This window comes from Mytilus trossulus, chromosome 13 (genome assembly GCF_036588685.1).
Source record: "Mytilus trossulus isolate FHL-02 chromosome 13, PNRI_Mtr1.1.1.hap1, whole genome shotgun sequence".
Lineage (NCBI taxonomy): Eukaryota > Metazoa > Mollusca > Bivalvia > Mytilida > Mytilidae > Mytilus > Mytilus trossulus.
Window position 1 is genome coordinate 47,881,220 of NC_086385.1, and position 5,392 is coordinate 47,886,611.

The following is a 5,392-nucleotide window of genomic DNA, read 5'->3' on the forward strand; positions in this document are numbered from 1 at the left end:
AATGCAAAATCCTTTAAATGCCGTACGATGACATATAGTTGTTTATTTCTCTGTCATTTGTGTCTCTTGTAGAGAGTTGTCTCAATGGCAATAATACCACCTTTTTTGTTATATTCATCTAAAAAAGACAATAAAGTAAGAGACCTATAAACATGTACATGTAATGGTTAAACAAAATCAGTATAATGTAATCATATTTAAATGCATACCTGCGAATCTTGCCAGGTATTGATGCCACAGTTGAATAAATACTTTGACCCACGAAAGTAGACTTCTGTCTCAGGACATAATATATATACTAAAATATAAAAATACAATATTCAAGAGATTTTAGAGAGATAAATGGTGTGCTTTACTGAAAAACTATTACACAAGAGTTTTGGATATCATTTACTAGTCAAAACATTCACTAAATTTTAACATCTGTACAAAGTAATCATTAGTAAATAAAATTCAACATGCAGACATCTGATGCGTTGAGGTATTTCAAAGCAATTTTCTATGGTACTAATCTTTACACAACACTTAAATGTCGGCAATCACCTAAAAAGCTCGAAAAACCTTTAATAGTTTAATAACTAAAAAACAAGAAATTTGAAAAGTTCAAAAATCAATCAAAATTTCATAAAAACGTGTATACATTTACGTGCACGTAGATTAGTTAATTTCAATCAAACACAGATCATGTGCTAGCGGTTGATGTGACTCAATATCGTTCTTTAATCGATTATTTTTATCCAAGCATCATTGATGAGTTTTTTAGAAGACAAATCTGGCGTCTTTTGAACAAAATTGTAATCTCGGTATATATCATTGGATTTTGCTATACACTTAAGCAAGCACTTACACTTCCACTAACATTAGTTGGGCTCATTTAATTTTCATAAAAAATTTTCTACCTCAGACATAGATTACCTTAGCTGTATTTGGCAAAACTTTTAGGAATTTTGGTCCTCAATGCTCTTCAACTTCGTACTTTATTTGGCATTTTAAACTTTTTTGGATTTGAGCGTCCCTGATTTTTTAGACGAAACGCGCGACTGGCGTATATACTAAATTTAGTCCTGGTATCTATGATAAGTTTATTTTACAAAGTATTCATTTTGACCCTTTAAAAAAATATAAAAAATTCAATAATGTTGAAACAACCATTTTATCTGAAAAATTACACTGGTTATTAAGCAGTTTGACCAACACCAATTTTTATCCCTGAGAAGCTTGAAGTTCCCTTTACCACACAACGTAATTAAAACGTTTATCTGACTTTAAAGAGTTATCTCTCTGTAGTGTTGGGTACCCCCTCAAGGGATGGTCGCTTGTCATTTTGGATTTTTTTGTCAGATTTTCGGACTTCTCTGGTATCATCAATTTGAATGCCATAGAAATTTAGCTTATTGACCCCCATTTTCTTTTTATAAATACTAAGTTTTATAAAATCTTTGTTATTTTTTAATATTTTTTTAATGCTTAAACTTGTCAATATCAAAGCTCAGAGAAATCAAGAGAAATCATTTTCCTTCCAAAATTTCAATAACTTCTAACTCGAAAACAAGCACATTGATCTTATAAAATTGAGAATTGAAATGGGGAATGTGTCAAAGAGACAACAACCCAACCATAGAAAAAACTAAATATATATTTTCATTGATCTCTTATCAATATATACTAGTGTTATGCAAAGCTTGTTATTTTGAAACTGAATAGCGAATTTCATTAACTCTGTTACATTGTTTTTCCTGTGTGATATATATGACAATTACAATAAGCCGAAGAAAGACGGTAAGTGCTATTATTTCTTCTTACATCGGCGACATTGTGGAACATCCCCATTCCATCCTTGTAGTGAACATGTGATGGACTGGTTTCCATCCAGTAGGTATCCTTCGTTACAGGAAAAGTAAGCCGTAGAGCCAACATTTCTTTCCTTTACAGTTACCGTCCCATTTGGAATCGTCTCGGATTGAATTATTTCACACTGAACTGAAAACAAATATTTCAAGATTTATTGATTGCGAATGAAACTGGGGAATGTGTCAAAGAAATAACGACCCGATTAGAGAGTATAAATCAGCCACCATAAGTTTTCAATACAGCCATCAAATCTCACACCGGAGGCGTGCTTCAGTCGGAACCTTAACACAATTGTGTACTAGTTAAGAAATAATTGACGTCATGACGTCATATGTAACTCCTAAATATGTAAATAAAAGTTAGAATATACAAGTCTAACAATGGCCACATGCCCAATATTTACGACAGGCGAAAAAACTCAGCAGTGTAAAACATGTTTTGTTAGATCTCAACCCTCCACTTATTCATCTAGGCAATGTAGAAATTCAGACGCACAGTAATACGCACAATAAAACTCAATTACAAAAGTCCGAGTCCGAGAGTCCAGAATATTTATAAAAAAAGCATAAGCAGAATGACAATAAAGGAATATTAGCAGTTACTGACATGCTACCTTCCGACCTCAAAGTCATGAAAGTATTATGCTGCATCATAAATATATCAAGCACAATCTTTCCAGTTAAGAGTTTTCATCAGAATATATAAGAGAAAAACATAACTTATGTCATTGTCAACAAATAAAAGAACCGTTAGATTTTTCATTTTTTTACAGTCACTGCTCCCAGAGTCATATTTAGATCAAATGCTATGTACAGATATTTATCGTCAATTTACAAAACTTTCCTTCGATCTTACGGACTGGTGATTTTCATTCTCATCAAAGTAGAGTGATATGAAAATAAAACACATCAGAAAACTGTTGCAAGTCAAAATATTCTTCTGCTTGTTGTAGCTAAGGTCACTATCTAAATAACCTAGCTAATATTTACATAATTAACTGCAAATAAATGTTACTTCACGACGATTTGCACGATAATATACTTACACACGCAACACGGTTTCCTCCGACAACAGATGCCTTTCGCTGTCCATCCAGAACCAAAACTACTTTCACAATTGGAATTTTTTGTTTTGGCGCATCTTCCCTGTGAGGCCGTACATTGACGAGTTAACTCTTAAACATGAAAGCATCATATTTAAAAATGTCTCTGCATCATGAGATTGTTACATTCTCAACAGTAATTTATGTATTATTAGAAGTTAAAAGGTGACAAAGATAGAGGATAAACACAATTGTTTCCAAAATTGATTCTGAAATTCAAAATGATTTTTTGCAGTCAAAAGAAAGAAACACATTGATTATTGTTTCGGTCAAACTTAATAGATATAATACATTATATGTTTTAGATCAAGATAATATAACGTCATTGCATTTAGATGAACAATAAATAAAACACATTTGGTTTGACAAATTTTCTAATGAAATGCTTTGCATGCATGCTTGTACTTTAACCATATGCATTGTGTTCGAGCGAAATAATTGCCATGATAATGAACAATGCACTATTAACATGATTAAACAATTAGTTATTAAATTTTGGTTATTATTATTTGTTTTGATCCTGTATTACAGTTTAGCCATGTACATGTATATAAAATGAAAGCTTACTTTCTGCATCAGTCTCATGGTATATGCTGAGTCCAATAAAAATTATGTACCAACAGTTAAACATGGTGCTGAAACATTTCCATAATTCATATTTCATTATGTATATCTGATACTTGGATTATTCATATTTCATGAAATAAATATGATATTTGCATTATTTATATTTCATGAAATATATATGATATTTGCATTATTCATATTTCATTAAGTATATGTGATATTTGCATTATTCATATTTAATGATATATATATGATATTTGCAGTATTCATATTTCATGAAATATATATGATATTTGCACAATTCATATTTCATTAAGTATATGTGATATTTGCATTATTCATATTTCATGAAATATATATGATATTTGCATTATTCATATTTCATTAACTATATATGATATTTGCATTATTCATATTTCGTGAAATAGATATGATATTTGCATTATTCATATTTCATGAAATACATATGATTTTTGCATTACTCATATTTCATGAAAAATATATGATATTTCATTATTTATATTTCGTGAAATATATATAATATTTGCATTATTCATATATCATGATATATATGTGATATTTGCATTATTCATATTTCATGAAATACATATGATATTTGCATGACTTATATTTCATGAAGTATTTCATATCTAAAGTATGTATTTAACATGAAATATAATATTTAGTATTCATTTAATATGAAGCATGACATTTAAAGTATCAATTTGATATGAAGAATGACATTTAAAGTATTCATTTAACATGAGTTATTAAATGATATGAGAAAAAAAGGGATAAATCATTCTGTGAAATACTGATGATGTCCCACTGTCGATATAAATTTAGAGTTAATATTTCTTTTCGAACAGGGCCAATACGGAACCAAACATATTGGCCAATAAGGTAAAACAGGAGCGAACAAGCGTTTGGACATAGGTGACGATACATGTGGATCTACGTGGGAATTAAATTCTGCAAGCCATTAGTATGTACATCCCGGAGTTTTCGCTAAGTATAGATATATCGAGAATTGTATCGTGTTGTTAACCAAGCTGAATAAGCATGTAATATTTGAATTTAATCGGTAATTTTACCTTTGATCTTACTGCCTTATATTTTCTAGTATCAACGTACTGTCCGTATCACTGAAAAATTTATCCAATACAGTATGTGACGTCATAATTACCGATAAAAAGGATGAAAGGTAGTTTCGTTTTTGATACTGACTATATCATGTGGAATATCTGAACTCGCCCTATTAACTACCAATTATTATATATATTTACTATATAGATTTTTTCTGCTACATCACTGCTGTCAACTAGTGTTTTAAATTCCGGGGTTAACTTCAACTTATTTTTATTGACTTTAAATTTAAAAGAAACATGAAGGTAAAACGATTATGAGTCCCCTGTACTAAGTTCTCAAAACTGTTTTATAAAGGATTCAATAATATATGATTTAACACTTAAATGTTGAAGTAGAACGTTCATATTCTGAACAGAAAATTTGTATACGATTTAGTGTTTTATTTGGATTATTTGTTATTGTCCTTTATATAAAGTAGAGGTAGTGACATTATAAAAATAAAGAACACTCTTTTCTCATTCAAATGTTCGTTAACAAGTCTGAACCATTTGTATAATAACACGGCCAATATGAAACACTGAATTTTAGGATTAAATACAAGGAAATTTGCTTCGTTTTTTATTAAACATGCACTATATTTATTCTTAGATGTTAAACCATGTGAAAAACTATTACAATAATGAAATAGCAGTAAATTAACCTCATCGCCAGTTTTATCACTCTATAAAAGAAACCTCGGACAAATACACACGCACACTATCCTATAACTACCTCAAACAAAAA

General features: G+C 29.9%; 1 long non-coding RNA gene across 1 annotated transcript; it reads right to left on the reverse strand.

Annotated features, from left to right (window-relative positions):
* Positions 1-1,881: 1,881 nt before the first annotated feature.
* LOC134695487 (uncharacterized) lies at positions 1,882-3,591 on the reverse strand. Its single transcript, XR_010102775.1, has 3 exons — positions 3,521-3,591; positions 2,897-3,025; positions 1,882-1,980 (listed from the first exon to the last, which is right to left on the reverse strand). It is a non-coding gene; the product is annotated as an uncharacterized LOC134695487 (long non-coding RNA).
* Positions 3,592-5,392: the final 1,801 nt, after the last annotated feature.